This window comes from Osmia lignaria, chromosome 2 (assembly GCF_051020975.1).
Source record: "Osmia lignaria lignaria isolate PbOS001 chromosome 2, iyOsmLign1, whole genome shotgun sequence".
Classification (NCBI taxonomy): Eukaryota; Metazoa; Arthropoda; class Insecta; order Hymenoptera; family Megachilidae; genus Osmia; species Osmia lignaria.
This window is the reverse complement of record NC_135033.1, coordinates 4,763,593-4,783,262: the sequence shown is the minus strand read 5'-3', so window position 1 is coordinate 4,783,262 and position 19,670 is coordinate 4,763,593. Positions and strand designations below refer to the sequence as shown.

Below are 19,670 nucleotides of genomic sequence, written 5' to 3'. Positions count from 1 at the left end.
GCGTCGCGGGCCGAAACTTCCGTCGAACGAGGTGCTTGAAAACGCGTGCAACCGGACGAACAAAGCGTCCTATGATTAACGGGGTTTTACGACGACCGCCAACAATTCCGCCAACAGTTTTCTCGACGCATAATTTCCCTCGTCGCGGAAACTTTCGTTCGTACCACCGTGTGTAATAGTGCCTCATTTGCTAATGCGCGCATAATTTCGTCGGAGACGGCTGGCAAAACGAAATCGCCTCGTTCGCGGTCCATTAATTCGATCGGCGTAATTCACCGTGAAACAGGAATATGCGCCGTGTTCCCGGGAACGTTGTCAAAATTTTAGGTCCGCTTGAAATAACGCGGCTTCCCTGGGACGTTTTACGATCACGGCCGGTCCGCGTTGCAATTGAAACGGAGATTTGTATTCGGATGAAAGATAATTGTGATATATGGAGAAGCAATTTTTACTTTGTCACTTTTACCGATTCAATGATTCGTTTTATCTCGTTCGCGTTAAATTAGACGCCTTTCTGATTCTCTATGAATTTTTATTAGAAAACAAATCTTCCGAGGTCGTAAAATTCGAGAAATAGTTTCGATATTTCAAGGGGACGATTTATAGATCGAGGAATAATTTCAGCTAACCGTCCGTGTCCTTCTTAATTCCGTGAATTTATTAAAACCCGGCGCGGGGCTTCGTTCCCGAGTGTCGCGCTTTGTATTTTAATCGGTCGGGATCCTTTTTATAATGACCGTTGCACCGGCGAGCGTCTGCTATGTAAATAGTGCCCTGTGGGGAAAATAGCCCCAGAGGAAAATACAGGAGAATATCAACGAGATTCCTGTGATAGCGGGACGAGCTTTTTGCTTTTGACGGGACACGACCAGCTTGAATACCAAATGGGCCACCTCTTCTTCTGCGAATCTTACACGGTGATCACGGTGACGTAAGATTTGCGGAAAAAGCTTCGCCTCGTTGTAACACGAAACTGTTGTCCTCCTTTGTCCTCATACGATCAGCAAATCGAGACTTTGTGTTCCATCGTGAAACAGAATTTTTGTCATCTTACTCGTAAGAGAAAAACAGAAGCACATCTTAAGTTACCGAAGACCAAAAGTGCTAACAAGGTTGTTCTTTGTGTCTCGTTTAGATGGTTATTAGTTGAAGCGTTAATTATACACGTGCAACAGATTATAAGTTTTATTATTACACACGGGGTGTATTATACGCCAAAGGGTTAACGATCTTCGAGGTCGGCTACTCGACGATCGATCGACAATTTCCGACGACGATGGCGGAGGAAGGGTTTCCGGGTACGTGTTGGTGAAAGGACGAGCGGCGAGGAGAAGGCAGCGTCCAAGTGGACACGCGGTCGTTATGACGGCGAACGACGTTAACGAGCTCCTTTTAAGGACTTCTGCTGGGAAAAGTTCCGGAGCAGGACTTTATTGGATTGCGAATTTCCACGGAATCGCTGGGGCAAATAGCAATTCCGAGCGAACAGGGCGGAACGTATATTTTGTCCTGTACTTGTGAAGCGCGTCCCTTGAAAATATCGTCCTTCCTACGGGCGGTAGGTGTTGAAGCAACTTACGAGAGTATGGTTTATGTTGTGCAATTTTATTTTTATTTTATATTACGTAGTATGATACGTGACTTACCTAACAAAGCTTACGTACGTTTTTCCATTGTGTTTGGATAAATTGAAAATATTAAAGGAAGTATATTTTTTTCATTTACAGATTGAAGTTAATTGCTAATTTGAACGATACCAGCGACGAAGTTCAACGACTTCGGAAACGTTTCGGCGATGTTATTCACTGTGAGTAATAATTCACTTTTAAACCTTGAAGTCTCCGTAAGCAAATTATGCAAATTTTAACGAATGAACGAGGTGTTAACAATTAACGAACTGAAACTTCGCTCTCCGGATCGATGAAGTACGGCGAAAATTACTCGTATTGTTCGTCGCTGAAGCTTCTGACCGGCTGTATCAGTCACTTGACTGAAACTTTGTACTCTCTATTTGCTGTCTGCCTTGGAACTTCGACGAGAGTTTCGTACGGTTCCATAACAAGTTAATCTACCGTTAACAAAAGTCGCGGGAACTACTGGAATTCAACATTCCATCCGTCTTGTTGGCAATTATCAAATTGACACTATCTTACCCTGTACCGCAAACCATGGATTGAATAGCTCTTGAACGTGCAAAGTGTAGGACTTTGCGTTCAAAGAGCTTCGATTATCTCCTTGATAATTGATACGCCTTATCAATTCACTATATTAAACCAAAAATCCTATGTTTGTTACGAGAATCAAGCGATGAGGGTATAGTCGTCAAAAAGACGGCTTTATTTTATAAAATGGACAATTTTATTGGTTATTAATAACATATACTAAATACATAATAAACAAAAAACTTAGGAAAAATCGAATATCTGTAAAAGTTAAAAATTCAAACTACTCCAAAGCAAGGAACGACGCATATTTTGCACGTCGAACACCAATATCGCGATTCTTTCCTAATCTTTTTTTTATATTCAATCATCTCAAATTATTTATACTTTTTATTTGTTTGTTTTATTTCGTTTTGACCTCGAAAATTGAAATTTACGAATATATTTTAGTTTTCTCTAAACTTACAATTTAAATAGCAAATATATATTCGTCATGACACAAAATACTGCCATTTCTTCATGAGAGATATAGTCGTGAAACATAGCTGACTGATTAACAAAAAGGGCAACATCACATTCTGAGAGAAATAAATTCTTCTTTCCTCTTCTGGTATTCTTCTTCGCAACTTCATCGTCACAATGCTTCCGAAATGTGCAGTAAACTCTTAAAGTTCTCCATAACAGCCAACCATAGAAATTTCCCCCGTTCCAAGAGTAGGAAAGCTGACCAGAACGTCCTGGCTGTTCCTCTCTAGAATATTTTATTCCCTCTGGTCTCCGGTCGTAAAACGACCGGTCCGATTTCTACAGCCCCATAGACGCAGGATATAACGACGAGGTATATTGCGTTTACGGGATGGAAAGGGATAGGCGGTGGTTTTCCAGAAGAGCATCAGGAACGAGAATCGATCGTATCGCGGCCCATAGGAACCGGCATGCAACGAGTTTACCGGCAGTAGTTTCCGGTGGGCGTTCGTTCAAAACTACCCCGTCGACAGCGGGGCTGGTTTGCTTGCAACTTCTCGCAGATGCAGGACCCGTGGGCGGTAGTCTGCTGGTGGTGGTATAAGTAATAGCTAAATTAACATCTTAGTGTATCCCAGGAGCGTCATCTGGTATCTACGGGCCGTTAGTATAGCAGCTAGTCGTAAGATGCGAGGCTACATACACCAGAACATTATGAGAAAATGCCTCCCTTGTCGATGCTACCCTACTCCTTTCTCCGTGTCTTTCTTCGATACGTTAAGCGTCTATCGAGACCGATTCTCCGTTTATTCCTCGCTTCACTGTCCATCCTGGACTTTGCTGACGATCGGCACCTAGTATCTTTGAGATTCTATAAAGATAGGGGTTCAATTTTGTCGACGTTCTAATTGATTCGCGAAATTGTAGAAAAGTGATCGAAATAGCAAGGAAATTTCTGAACGATTGATTTCTCAAGACGTTCCAGTGAAATTTGCCGATTCAACGAATCCAGTCACTTTTGACCACAGTGTCCACGCGAGAACGGAACCGCTTTTCAACGAATACCGGATGCTTTCCCTCGAACTTTCGTCCAACTGATATTCCGACAGTGTTTCGCGGGATTTCACGAAATTACCCTGCGGACACGGTCGCGCGCGCTCCACTGAACATGACAGCCGCTTTCAGATGCGAAATGTGAAAAGCATATATGGGTAGATCCCGAGACGAGTGGGTCGCGGTATTTTCACCGTGCGAATGAAAGTCGCTGGAAATTAACGCGCAAGCTCGCGAAATCTTTCGGTAAATAAATTACAGGTTATTTCAATGAAATGCATCCACCCTTTGGACGGTAACATCAGAGAAGACGAAGAATGTACGTACGTTTCTAGAGCGTGTAACGCGTATAGTTTCATGAAATATCTTTACACGTCGGGCTTTGGAATGAGTTACAAACCTGATGTAATTTTCATTCCATCGTGTAATGCTACTTGAAAACTTGCATACCTGGGGTTACGTTACACGTCTACCGTCTATCGCGGTACAAAAGGGCAATGTACCGTCGCGAAACGTCGACGTTCGACGACTTATCGATTCTACCGGTGTGTTCCGCGCCTGGGTACGTCGGTCGTTTAATAAAATACGAGGACGCCGGAGGATTGAACGATGCACCTTTATGCCCGTCCTCGCTGACGATCAACCACCTTCACTGTATCGCATCAAACATTGGGCGAGGAAGTGAGCGACCGCTTTATTCGTCGCGTAAAGATATCACGGGGATCGTTCGGTCGGGCGATTTCTTTCATAGCAATCCTGCTTTATGTACACGTCATTTGCTCGTCTATTCTGATATTATTCCACAAATCATAGACGGTTGTCTCGAACACGTTCTTCGTCGTCTACTTAGAATCTTATACTGATTAAAATACAGTAATTAGGGGATAATTGCTCAAGTCGTACCTTTTGAATTTTTAATTTAATACGATGACAACTGCATTAAAAATTTAAAAAAAAGAACTAATAAAACTGACACTGATTGATTTTGTAATATTTGTGCAGAAGACAGGGAGGAAAATATGATTCGATGCTTCAAATGTAAAGCATGAGTGCATGATCTATGCGCTGGAGTTAACAAAAAAATAAAGAAATATGTGTGTGATGATTGTACTATCTGAATATGTAACATACGTAAACAGATTAATAAAGAAATAGGCTTTAATTATTATTATTGTTGCTACAAGTTTTTAAATATTTAGTTTATTTTATGTAAAATCATACAGAGTTTTGAATAACACATATAATTCTTATTTATTTGATAAATCCTAATTTATACAAGTTTTTTCTTGAACAACTTTACCCTAATATTAGCTGGATTAATTGAGAGACTAAAAACTAACAGTCTCCGTATCAAAGAAGAATAAAGTTGCACTTAAAACGACACTAAAGCTGTTCAACTTCCGGTGGAAGTGCAACGTCAAAATTGTAGATCGTTCAGCCAGGGTTGGGGGGGGGGGGGGGGGGGGGGGGGGGGAGTATAAACTTTATAGACACGCTATTCCGAATTCATGTAAGCCATGTAACCTGGCAGTTTCTCGCGTGATTGCTCGCCAGAGAGGAAGTAAACGTCCAAGAGGATCGACAAGCAGTCGATTATGCAGGGCGAATCAGACAACTGGGTCAAGTTGCACCTCCCGCTGCCGCGTTATCGGCACGCTCAAGTGTCTGTGACGTAAGTGACGTTGGCGTAATGATGTCGCCTCGTTGACGATCCTTCGAAAACTGCGCAATCGACTCCATACTTGATGAAACGTTCATCCGGGAAACGGCATCTCTTCTGCTTGCACAAGCGATAAAACGTTTGCTTTTAATTACACAACTTTATCTACGTCAATCGTGACAACAGTGCTATAATTTCTCGATTACAAGAAAATATGTACAGTAAAAGCTGGATATATGCAACGAAAGATTGGCCGGATATATGCAACATCGCTATCCCCTCCACTTGGGGGGATCCCCCTAAGCGAACCGATAAAACTTTTTTATTTTTAACTTTTTCTTAATGAAACTTTTACTAACATTTGTGAGATTTTTCTGATTAAAATGATACCAACTATTACTGACTAAAATGCAACACGTTGCATGTTGTGTACGAACGTAGAATAGGTATCGCGGCTGAATACAAACGATGTGTACGGACGCAGAATCGACACCTCGACTGGATATATGAAACATTAAATGTCCAGAATCGACACCTCGGCTGGATATATGAAACATTAAGTGCCCAGATTCGACACCTCAGCTGGATATATGCAACGTCTGGGTCCCAATGTTTGTTGCATATATCCAGCTTTTACTGTAATTTGATTATCATAAGCAGTTGGACGAAACTTCGAGAAAGATGAATTAGAGATGGAAATAAAAAAGACTACGTTGAATTTTCCTCGGGTTTCTTCTCTACCCTTATCGAGGGTGGCTCCATTGTCCCCGGGAAGGGATGAACGAAATTATGAGGATTCTCGCAAGAACGCGACGTCGCCGGTTCCGATTGCCCGGTGCCCGGAAAAACAAGCTTACCAACCAGCCAAAAACAATTTGCTTAATGCTCCACGTTGCTATCGTCCCTGATAAGGCGACTGATATACGTCGCGCGCGATCCAACCCTCCGCCGTACCTACCGGAGGGAGGGATGAATCGTAGCCGTGTAATCTCGTTGGATTTGCATTTAAAGGGGAACGTTTAGGCACAGTAGGCTCAGACAAGCGCACCAGTCGACGATTCTTATCTCTTATTCCATGAATCTCAAGCCTTTGGAATGGAGAAAGTTACTCGGCGACAGATGGATCGTTGCTCGATGCCGGTGTAAAGAACTTCTTCTGCCTCTTCTTCTTTCGGTTTCACTTTAGTAATGGATGATACTTCTGTACAAGAGAGAACACTGAATTTGTTGCATTTCGCGATTTGCACGAAGGATTTAAAAGATTGATGGTGCGAGGGAAAATAAAATACCAAGTTAGGGTTGGTTTATTGAAAGGGTTGAAACACTCTATTTATTTACTTCCTTGTATACGGGAAAACATCCCTTTAGTGTACAGTGCGGTTACAATTACAATAGTGAATCATTAGAATTTCCGGAGTTGGAACAAGATGATTTTTAAATAGTGGTCGATCCGGAGAAGAAATCAATACAATAGCAATAATGATTCGTTAGATGACATATGCGGTTAACAGGATTTAAGAAAATTAAATTAGGGTTATAATAACACGAGTAAAACAGAGAAGTAATACGAAACTTCTTATTTGGGACATAGAAATTCAACTTCTCGAGTAACTGCGGAATGACGGATTATAATGAAAAGATAACAAAATTTCAATTTCTATCAGCAACCCAGCTTGCTTGTAACTTTATAGATGATTCAACATCATATAATGCATTCAAGTTGAAAGCATTCATACATCCGAGAAGCACTGCATCCCTTTAATCTTCTACAACTCGTGCAACCATGCAACATTCGCATTCCCTACATACAGTGGGTAATGAAATTATTAAAGCCTCTCGCATAAATTGATGGTTTTCCATAAATATCATTAATTCTTAAATGAGAACCGAATTAAACAGAGTTTTTTACTGATACCTGTAAAATTATGATACAAAGTTGAAAATTTATGGAAATATTTATTATTAGTAATAAATGTCAATTGATTGAACGTTTGATAGAAGTATGAGCTAGAAATAAAGCAACCAAAATGAATTACTTAAAAAGGCGGCGTTACGAAATACAATTTTTCTTTTTCAAAGTATCTTTTTGTATATTAATAATGGAGAATTGTTGATTAAGCCCATTTTTCATACCATGGCTCCAATAATTTGATCACCTACTGTAGTAACGTCCTACATTCACGAATGATCCGTCGCATTGCGAGGCTCATGATCAGCGGCACTTTCGAACAGGATCGTTCCCAGCATCCTGTGGAGAGCCGGAAGGATTGGGTTGTTCGACGTCGCGATTACGGAATCGCGACAGATCGCTTCTAATTACCAGCTTGTCAATGCTCGTTCCCCCGGGAAAATCGTTCCGGCTGATACGTCTGGCCCGTTAAAAAGCGCCGCTCGGAATTTCCTACCCTTTCGCTCGTTGCCAGCGTTCCCGTTGCTCCAATCGGGGGATGTTTCATCCCTCCCCCCTCGTCGCCGGTACCCTCCAACCCGCGTCCAGGCCAGTTCACATCGGCCTCTGCTCCTCTTTCCCCCTGTATTTTCCGGGGAAATGCAAATTCCGGGTCACTGACATCGACTCGATTCGAACGATATATCGCAACGACGACGTGGAAGGGAAGTGGATGTACGTGTGCGGAAAGATAGAGGCTACGCCGGAGATATACATATATTTCAAGCGAATTTTTCCGTATCCTCCCCGCAGGGTCTTCGAGGTTGCTCAATGACGAGCATGAAACTGCCTCCAGCTTGTCCTGATTTTCCTCTGTCCTCTGTTCGAAATGGACAATTAGAGAATTTAAGAGGAATTAGTGATAGAAGGATTCGCAAAGGGGTGGTAATCTGTCCTTTGACGAGACTGTCCTCCTCTGATTCGTGCAATTGAATTACGATAGATGATTTGTTAATTCTACTTTTTTGGAAGAAATACTTTCGAGCGAAAATTGTCTCGTACAGTTCAATTTTCATTTTTATCGTTTACCCCTTTCTGATGCGCTTTCGTTTCGAGCGCAGTGCACGGTGTTCGTCGGTTTATCATTCGATCAATTCTCGAAAATGCCGTTCGAGCATCGTGGCCGAGTATGAAAGGGATTCGTGATTCGTGCCAACCCTGTGGCGATCTGGCACGAACTTTGCTGGCTCGCTGAAGGGTTACAGGACGGTAGGTACGCTGCGGAATTCTTTCGGTTAACCGCAACGATAATCCTCGAATCGATTCGTTTCGCGAAAAGGCTTCCCCCGTAATCCGAGTTAACAGAGCTTCATATTTCCTATATTATTTAATAAATAGGTGAACTGTGATTTCAGTTCATTGTACCTTGAAGTCTCTGAAAAGAAGAGAAATATAACTATTAATTTTTCACACCTTCCGTTATACACTCAGTCGATCAAAATGGTCGAGTTCAAGAACCTTTGGTACCTATCCCTCGTCGCACGGATAACTTTGTTCTGATTGCTAAAACTATACACAGTTCCGTTCGCTTCCGTTCCTTCGACCGTTTCTTGGAAAACTTTCATTAGCTACCCGGTAATACAGTCTCCGAGCACGTAACAGTTGTACACGAGTTCTACAGAATTTCGTCCACGCCCAGCTGCATAAATTAATCGTATTCGCGAAAGGTACACGGGTTCGAACGAAGTGTCGTGAAATATTCTGCGAGTTTCGTGATCCGGCCCCGAGTCTACCCTATGATGGATTTGTACTGAAATTGGAGCTGCCGTGTCGTTTGAGGGTTTCCCGTGGTGTCGTGTTGCGGCTTGCTAGCCTTTGATGCACGCGATGCGTACCGCAAACGGGGCGAAGTCTTATCAAGCTGCAAGAGAGAGGACTGTACTTCGTTCCCTTGCATAGCTATTCCTAGTTTCGTTTTGTTAACGCGAAACCATCGATACCAACCAGCATTTCGTGGATCGTTTTTCACCCCCTCTCGCGAAAGGGATTCTGTTATTCTGACTGTTAACGGTCGCTTCCTTCATTTTCGAATAGGCGAGCCGGTATTGTTTTTAGAATAAAACAAGCAGCGAAACTTAGCTTGTGATCGATATAGAAATATTTAAATTTAAAAGGTGAGGGAGGTTATAGCGATTGATGAATTCGATAGTTGAATACCAAATGACTCCTAGTAGAATTTCTTGGAAACATCGCTATAGCAGAGCTAGTTGAACAAGGGTGAAAGTGCGTCTTCTTTTTTCCCTCGTCTCTGTTCACCTTTTGTTTGACTTTCAAATGCAGGCCGGAGGCTTCGTCGACACCCGACGAACCTCTCCCAGTTATTGCGATTTTCTTTGAAACACTGACCTTCTTTCCGATAGGGGATGCTGCTCTTCGGGGTGGACCGAATCGATAGGAACCTTTTGGAAATACTTTTTATTGATGTTAGAAAAACAATCTTCTAAATAGAATGATTAATTGGTGATTAATACTAATAGATGATTAGATGATTAACACTAGAATTACCGAATAATACAGGAAATTAAATAAATACGGGATGAAAAGTAATTTAATATATATATCCATTCTTTATTTCGACAGTAGCCAACATACATCCCAGCAAAAATACCTTGATAATATTTATAAATTAAAATAAGAAATTTGAAACCAATCATTGTGACTGGTTTGGTAGTTCCAGTCTCTATCACCTTTAATAGTTTGATAATTTTATAAAATTTACAAGAAAAGATCGGGGTTGTTATTGACATAAATGAAAATTTTAAATCTATCTGTACTTATCTTTTGAAAAATGATTTCATTTAAAATTTCATCGTAAGATCCGTCAGAACTTGACAGAAGCTTTATATTAAAACGTTCATCCTTCCCCTTGTTCCACCCTAATTTTACTTAAACACTAACTGAAGGAGCCACTTCATTCGCATCAATAAAAGCGTTTTCCTTAAATCCCCTAAGTTACCCTTAAACCCCGGTCGCAGAGAATCCGTCAGAAGCAACGCGTCTCGTTTAACAGAACGCTCTGTCTCGTACAATAAATCGTCCGTTCTAGCTCTGTTCTCTTCCCTGTCATATTTGACAAATTTCCTCGAAGCAGTGCCCGCCCAATCGATAATCCAATCTCTTTCCGTCCCCGTAATGCGATGCTAATCTCGCGTCACGTAGGGTGTCGCGATCGTTTAAGGGTAAACTCTACGCGTTCCGACTTTGGCCGGAAACGTGACCCCGGGGGTCGATATCGCGGCCGATTAATCCCTGGACACGGGAATAAGAATAACGAGACACGATGGTCGGTGGCCGGTGCAACGAGATGCTTTCGGATGGAATGTAAATGGAAGACTTATGTACGGGCTAAATGAAGGGTAGACGTCGAGATGGAGCGCCCATTTACTCCCTTACGAAAGTTCACCCTCACGGGTCGTTCGCGCGACTTCGCCGTAAGGGGAGGCGACTTTCGTCCGCGCGGTCGATCCGCTAAGAGGAAAGTTCGCTGCGCGAGAAAAATGTCACCTGGGGGACCAGCTGATATTTTTTTAATCAGCGAGATGTTTTTTAAGTCGCGAACACACGTAGATACGGAAATTTGATTCGTTAACGACCAAGTTTTATCGTGGAATATTTATTCAAAAAGAGGTCGATTGATTTTAGCATTTAAATTCTGTGACATGAAACTGATTGTTTAATGAATTTTTATTCGAAGATGAATAATTAGTGATTATTCAGAATGTAGTTGAGAATGGAAATTCGCTGGGAAATTATTAGAGTAACTGAATACGAGAAAGGAAAGGTGGAATAATAGTATAATGTGGGTAATGTGTTGAAGGAGGGCAAATTTTCAGAACAATAGCGTTACTCTAGTTTCATCTATGTTTGAATATTTAAAAAACTTGGCGTGGTTTTGTGTAACCTTCCTAGTTGAAGATTTTCAGAGAACAAAGACATTTTAGATCATGCACTTCACAAATCATTAATTATAAAATAAATAATCTACTTTAACTAATCAAGGTTTCAAAATAATGATTCTCGTATAATGAAAGACGTAGGAGAAACTTGCCAGCAGCATTGACAGAAATGAAATCCATGAATCGAGATGGATGAAAACGTATTTTTTCATCGAGAATTTTCGTGAAATTTAGGGTAAAGCTATGACTGTCGTCGGGTTCGTTAACGAGCCGGAATTATCAAGACCGGACACCGACGAAAAAGCATGGTAATTAGTGTCGCCAGAGCGGATTGAACTTGGCAATTTCGCGGCAATTTAACGAGAGATATACGTGGCAGAATGCAAAAGTGGCCGTCCCATAGCAACGTTCTCTGTTCACGATGTAAATCATTTCGTCCGTTTCTGACGGCGAGCGCCGATGGCACTTGCAAAGCGGCCATAAATGTCCCGTGGTATTGTCGTAATATACTCCCGTCTAAAGTGTCGCGGAATCGTTGAAAATTTCACGAGGAATTAAATTCGCTTATACAATTTTTCAAATATTCGATGAGGCGAGAAAAGTTTCTTTAAATTAAAAATATTCAAAGAGACTAAGTAGGAAACTTTAAAGAAAATTCTTAACACCAGAGAGCGAATTAAAAAAGAGATGATAAGATTTGCAAAAAGAGTTGCAATTAAATTTTTAATTAAAGGATGCAGAAGGAATCGGAACTGCTCGTCCAAAAAATAATAATTAAACTGCCAGAATTTCAGCAGAAAGATCGCAGAGCGAAACGAGAATTCCCTGGCCGGCTCACGCGAACACAATTATGCTCATGTTTCGACGAGACTTCGAAAAACGTGGCTGGACAAAATGATAGCTGAAAATTACGGTGGTTCGTCCGAGAGCGGAGAAATGTCAACCACGCGCCGTTGCACCAGATACGGGAATCGAAAGCAGCGACAAACGAGCCGATTCATTTATTTTCCGGTACGCGTAAATGCATATTGATTTCTCTGCTCTCTGCGTTATCCTGAATTTGTTTTCTCTCGATTGTATCGCGTTTGACAATCCTTTTCCTTCCTGGAACCTTCAACGTGAAGCGCGAAAAATTAAACGGTGAATAATTTTTTTATTATCGAAAGACTAACAATTTTTAATGTTTAACTTCTCCGCGTTTATGTTTATCAATATTTATCCGTCATTAAACCCTATTCCATCCGCAAACGAAGAAATTCCATCTAAAATGCGGAACGCAAAGCTCTCAAACGGTTCTTCCACTTCAAAGACAGCAATATACATAAATTTCAAACGTATCAGCCGACCATTAAAGGGATCCGTGCACGATTTTCCGCAACGTCTGCCTCGTTTTTGCTCTTTTTCTTCGCCATCAAGCCCCATGGTCAGCGCGGAACGACCACCCACGCTTCTTCCACCCGTTTCGTGTTTGCTTTCTCTTCTCGAGACGCGAGCCAACCCTTGGAACCGCACAAAGCGCATCCCCGTGACGACGTACCGGTTCCCTGCCTTTCAAGAAAAACCTTGAATTCGTTGCTGGTATTCTTGTTCTCGCCACGCTCGCGTTTCTAAAGTTTCGTCACACCGACGCGACGACCACAAGTTCCACGTTCGTTTCCGCTGACCGAGGCAATCGTCGTTTCCGTTTGAATAAAGAAATTCACCCTTGCTTCGTTCTATCGAGACTCGCCGAATTTTCATCCCCTATTTTCGCTCCTTTAGAAACATCGAACAACCGAATGTTGCTTTGATGGAATTTCAAATATGAATAATAACTTTTGCCAGTTTGCGAAACTTTATTTATGTTGCATTGGTACCTTTTTCTTTTCGAAGTGGTTCTACATTTTTACGAGTACACGCTTCCAAGGCGTCGGAAGATTATAAAATATGTTAGATATAGCTTGTTCTATACATGAAATTTTCCCCGCTGAAAATAGACGAAATTTTAGTGAAAACGCCCGCACCCAAGGTGCCATATTCCTTATCGAACTGGAACAGAGCTGCTTCAACAATCGATACGTTCCTCGTAAAATCTCTCATCATACAGCAACGAAGTAACCGCGTGTTCCGCAAACGAGATACCTTTGGTAACAAGCTGAAACATCGTCGCCTCGATTATTTACAATCCGATTCAGTGTCACCAATTTTCTCGGCGTAGTACATCGAATAAAACACCGCAGCCATCAAAAATGGAAACGTCGAGCCATGATATAGTAGCTTCAGATGTACCGTGGGAAATAAAGTGTCGAATGTTTTTCGAATTTACAAAGTGAAAATGTTCAACTGAAAAATGAAACGATCGTACTTTGAACTATGGCAATCATATTTCGATGATGATCTACGACGATTCCGTTCCCACGATGAATGCACACGCGATGCACTTTTGTCCGCGGACTTCCTTGCGGATCGATAGATATTATTTCCGGCCTGTACACGACACACGATGAATCCACAATGCGCTTCCGCGTGTGCACCCGTCCGTCGTGATACGCGACTCATAGTAATGCGAATGCATTTCGCGTGCAGCCAATGCAGCCGATGAGAACGCTTTAAAATTCTTTTAAGCTCGCACCACCCTCCTTGTAGGTACCGAGGATCCTTCCGGAAAGTCGGCGACGCACGATACTTAGGCTTTCAATTCTGTAATTTAACATATCTAGCTTCTGATTCGCCAAACTAACGAAATAGGGATTCAGAAATTGTTCTCTTCGTTAATCCATTTCTTATATTATGCTTTTCTATTAATAACGAAGATCCGTCCGGAAAGTCGGCGATGCACGGTACTTAGACTTTCAATTCTGCAATTTAATACACCTAGCTTTTGATTCGCCAAACTAACAAAATGAGGATTTAGAAATTGTTCTCTTCGTTAATCCATTTCTTTCATTATGCTTTTCTATTAATAACGAAGATTCGTCCGGAAAGTCGGCGATGCACGGGCTTAGGGCTTTACACCGAGGATTCGTCCGGAAAGTCGGCGACGCACGGGCTTAGGCTTTCAATTCTGTAATTTAACATATCTAGCTTCTGATTCGCCAAACTAACGAAATAGGGATTCAGAAATTGTTCTCTTCGTTAATCCATTTCTTACATTATGCTTTTCTATTAATACCGAGGATCCGTCCGGAAAGTCGGCGACGCACGATACTTAGACTTTCAATTCTGTAATTTAACATATCTAGCTTTTGATTCGCCAAACTAACGAAATGGGGATTTAGAAATTGTTCTCTTCGTTAACCCATTTTTTCCATTATGCTTTTCTATTAATAACGAGGATCCGTCCTGAAAGTCGTGCCGCACGGGCTTAGGCTCCGAGCATCGGAGCTTAAAGTTCGAAATTTTTCCCATCAAATTAAAAAAACATTTTCTATTAAAACTGTCTAGTGAAAAATGTGTTCCACGGTGTTATTTGATTAAAAAGAAAAAATTGTAGAAATGCAGCGACAGGATGTTCGCGGTGGTATCAACAATTGCAGACAGAACGGAAGCGGAAAAACAGAGTTGCAACGCGTAAAACCGTCCTCAAAAGTGCTGGGATTTCCTTGAAATTTCGTTGAAAACGTTTGCCTGAAATATTCAACCGTTCAGTTTGCATTCAACATTCTCGCGAACGGGGGAAAAAACACACGAGGGGAAAGTAGAAACGAAATGCGACGAGAAGCGGTGGATCGTCGTAAATTTACGTCCGGGAACAACGTTCTCGAGCGAATAACGCGACATCCGAAAACGTTTTCCGGGAAAACCTGACGTTCCCCGAAACTCCACGGTGTAAAACAAGAATGAAAAAAAGAAGGACACTTATATTCTGGAGGAAAGGGGTAACGTTGCCGCGTTCGATGGAAACGCGCTTTATTCCGGATACGTAGCTCCCTTGTTTAATAGACTTCCAAGTTCCTCTGGAACGGTATTTCTCCTGCTCTCTGAGAGAGATCCTGGTAAACTGCTGGATAAAAAAAAAGCTCGCGATCGAACATCACCGACAAATTGTTTATCCTGAAGTCAAAGTTTTACTTGACGTGTTTGTACGTTCGCTGGAGAAAGTTCCTAGTATTTTCAACTCTGCTCTTCTCACTGTAGCTATTACGAAAGAAAATATTATATAAAAGTATATCCACTAAAAAGGAAAAAATTGATTAAATTTATAGACACTAAAATCACTAATATAATAATTAAAGTATTTAAGCATCATTAAATCATAATCAATTGCACACTCTTCCAGAAAAAATAACGGCACCCCTAACAAAGAATTTTTCTTGTATCGTTTTCACGATAAACACCAGAACGCGACGGCGGGTATAAATTGTCGAAACAACTCGCTCGGAAAAATGTTCATCAATCCTCGAAGGAGTTGCTCATCAACGATGCCATCGGGAACGATTAAGTTTCCAGAACAAGCGAAATGTTGGCGAATTGCCTTCGCCATCCCTGCAGCTCCATCTGCTTGGCAGAGACTTGCATAGAGTGGGAACGGGTGTAGCAAAGCGCTTAAATTTAATCGAGCTGGAAATTCGGCTCCGTAGTCGATCCGGGAATAGACGGGCAACACTGGCGGACGTAAAATTTATTATCGCGTCAATTAGAAATTGATGGAACGACGGACGATAATCGATTTAGGATCGAATCGGGCCTCGGTTCGAAAACGAACGTGCGACTCGGTTTTCCTGCGGGTCGCTTTTCCGCTCGTTCGAGCCACGCTTCGTTTCACCCTCGAAATTCAACCTCTTTTATTGCTTACCAGCTGCTAATTATGCGTCGAATTGGCTGAAATCGGTCTCGTTCAGTGGTTTTTGTGGTCTTCGATTTCGCTAAGGGATTTCGATACAATGTCCGTTAAACGAATGAACTTCTAACTATTTACGAACTCTTGAAATCGTATTATATTTTCTTGATGGTATTGAAAATCGATCGGTTTATCTTCGTTGTATAGATTGGAAAGACAAGAAGATATCGATTTAATATCGCGGAACAGTGGCACGCGGTTACCAACGGTGAAGTTACTTCAATTTGTATCCGGTTTTCTTCTTTCATTTCCACACAGGTGTATGTTTACTATCTTTTCCCAGTGCATTTTGCATGCCTTGGAGATTCACCAGAAAGATTCCTGGAATATTCAACGCTGTTTCGTGTCAGGTGAAATCGATACGATGCATCGCATCGGTTCAATTTAACAATAACCTTAGAACTGTGCGGAAGAGAATGCAGCTGCTTGGATAGCACAAGTGCTTTCGTTTGATCTTCAATGCAACAAATAGCTTCCTTGGATGTGTATGTAGAAAACACTCTGAATATTTCTGAATATTTTGTATTACGAATATTCAACTACCGTAGTAAAATCATTTTCTTCTTCTTTCGCGCGTACACTGAAGTTTATTTAGTCTGAAATGTTCATTTTCAACCACCCTCTTAACGAACAAAGAAGAAAAAGAAAGAAATTCACAGCCCCAACCAACTTGACTCAACATTGATATTCAAATAAACGATCGAGGAGGCGTAAACAATCTTCTCTCGAGCCGGGCCTCTTCGTCCTACTTGTGAAACAGCGGAACCAACCCTGTGACTCCCCCAAAAGGAGCGAGGCGTGAACGGGGCGAGTCGAGTGGCCTTACGTGCCCGCGCCTAAACACGGCCACTCGCGTTCAAAGGCACCGTGAACCAGACGAGACGGTTAACGACGATGGTAATAAGGCCGAAAGCTCGCTGTTACACGAATTACGCGCTCGCTTTCCCGCGAATTCTTCGCGATTAAACGTCGAGAAAAAAATCGTGAACTTTTGGAAAAATCAGCCCCGGTGATCTCGATCCGGCAAAGAATCACCCGTCTCGTTATTTAAATTTCGAAACGAGATTTCGTCGAGCACCACCCTCCCGCTGTCGTCCTCGCGGCGCGTCGGGTCGCTTCAATTTCAACCAACTCCGCGTCCCATTATTTTCCGACACGAGAACCTGTTGACTTTAATTGCATACAGTAGCGTCGTCGACTTCGCGGGGAATAATCCTGCCGCGAACCACCCCCTTTGACCAACCCCCCGTTCGGAAAGGTTCGCAGTCCGACTGGCAGACGAATAATAAGATGGGAAGACGGTGTCGAAGAAGCCTGGAAGTCGATGGACCGACTTTACGACTCGTCTCGGGAGAGAGGGGGAGGAAAGGTGGCCAAAGTTCCTGCCAGGACTCAAAGCCGTTCTTTTCCCCTATTTTAAACTGTCGACCGACCAACTTCGCTTAGCCGGAGGCACCATACTAATTAGAAAACTTGCCGAGTCTAGCCGAACTATGGGAACGATCGAGAGAAAGAGGGATGGAATGGCGATGCTGGATGGAAAGGGGTGGAAGGTGTTCGGGATATCGGAGACGAACCGATAGCGATGCAAATATTTGCTTTGTCCTCGCTTCGCAAAAATCGTCCGAACGATGGTACATTCTGACGACGAAGATATGAAAACTTTATCGCGATCGGGAAAATAATCGTCAGAGGAAATCTTAATCTACAGGGAAATCTTAAACCGTTTTAAGAAGATAATGAGTACGCATGGAAATATTCGAGTTCAATTGTTGCATCGTGTAAAAGAAAAGGTTGCAAAGCTGTTTGAAACCCTAGAAAAGGAAAGCATCCATTAAGATTCAGCCGACCGGATGACGAAGTTTAAATAACCCACCCCCTTCTCTATTTTTCACCGGTATCTCGCATAGCCCGGGCGTCATAGAAACGTTATTTCATGCACCATGGCTCGAGAGAGATTCTCGATGATGAAAATCGCGAATTCTATACCGGACCTCCATTTCCGTACGAAAGTCTTGCACAATTTCAATCCTCTTTTTACGGGTACAGGAACGAGAAATTCTCTCTTTCTCCCTCGCAGCTCGACGCTCTTCCTTTTTTTTCGCAAAATCCGTTCGCCCCGTCCGCTTTCCATTCCCGAAAAAAGAAAAGAAAAATAGAAGTAGAGCGATAGAGAGAGAGAGGAGTAGAGAAAGGGAGTAGAAACGCTGCTAGCTCGATTTCTTTTCAGTTTATAAAGAGATAGAGACCCTGGACGGTTCTGAATCTCGATAGAATGTGCCCTGCCCGCTACCCTCTTTTTCTCACCCCGTTTTCTCCTCTTCGCTTCGGCCTCGTTTCGTAGCTCGGCTTTTATCCCCGTATCATTAGTCCCTCCCGTACTTCATTACGAAAATTTCCCCTTCCCCCTTTCTCATCGCTGTCATTCTCCTCGTTCGAGCACACGCGATGGAAATTAATTTCAGCCAATCCTACATCGCGATCCGACGTGTCGCGCGAAAGGGGGCCACGTTGAATTACTTGTCAGCGAAATCCATTGACGTCCGTTTAGCGGTCTTCCTTTTCTACGAACACGAACCACGGACAAATCTATTTCTTCCGATTCTTTCCTGAGATTTGATTTAGATTAATTGTAAGAGGGATATAGAATTTTTCAAAACGGAAAATCATTTTTCGTTTGACCACCAATCGTGGAAGAGGTAAGCTTTCGATTCGGAAATTGTGCCAGTTTCAATGGAAAACCGTACTCTTCCTGAATACAATAGCCATTTCGCGCCATAATCCGAGACAGTCGTACATTACGTATGCATAGTTTCATAAATTTACACGGGTTACCGCTTCTTCCCAGCCTCCAATTCCGCCGCGAACGGTTGAAAGCCTTCCTGGCGCGGCTTTTTAATATTACGATACCGGGGAAGAGCGAGTAACACATCCGCCGTGGCAGAGTTTCCGGAACCACGGAGCCGGGTGTCGGACATAGTTCACCTCGGATCCCGATCGCGTAGTTAGCATTCCAGCCTTCCAGCTTCACTGTTCCGTTACGTCGATCCATCCCCCGTGTATCGGGGCTAGTATCCGACCATTAATTGGCCCGCTGGGTTTTATTATTAATACGCAACGCCGAGGCACGTCGAACTTACACGTTACGAGACCCGGTTTTAGGTCCCTCGTGAAACGGATTCCGGGGGTGGTTTCGAGATTACAGCTTTCGTTCGTCACCCTAGAATCATTCTACTAATCATTTACCGAGATTACGCGGTTACAAAGGGAATGATTAATGTTTCATTAAAGGACAACTACTAAAATTTAATTTTATACGTGTTCCATTTTATTTGCGTTTCACAAATTTTAATATATGAAATTATTTTTTTTTTAAATTGCTAGGATTTATCTATTCGTTTACCGATAGATGTTTGTCGCCAAGATGGTTGACCAAGGTGTTGACCAGACGGTGTTAATTTGTCCCGATGCAGTGTGTCGAGATCGAACCCAATAAATATTCAAGCGGCGTGCTTTCCAGGGGTCCAAAGTCGTGGCCCGTGTGCTTCCTTGCCACGTGACCGCACGTCGATCCACCTTTTCCCATGTTTCCCGATAGTAAATGTGTCGAGGAAATGTGTACCTGTAGGAGTCTTCTTGATTTTCCTGTTAGCTGGCCGGAATATTA

At 42.4% G+C, this 19,670-nt stretch overlaps 1 protein-coding gene across 2 annotated transcripts in view; it reads left to right on the top strand.

Moving 5' to 3' along the window:
- sfl (N-deacetylase and N-sulfotransferase sfl) overlaps positions 1-19,670 on the top strand; it is a 241,618-nt gene that overhangs the window by 87,223 nt on the left and 134,725 nt on the right. The window contains exon 4 of one of the 2 annotated variants that reach the window (XM_034327843.2): positions 1,728-1,807. The exons of the other annotated variant lie outside the window; for it this stretch is intronic. The gene's annotated coding sequence lies outside the window, so the exon portion shown is untranslated. The remainder of the gene's footprint in view (positions 1-1,727; positions 1,808-19,670) is intronic. 2 annotated transcript variants of the gene reach the window in all.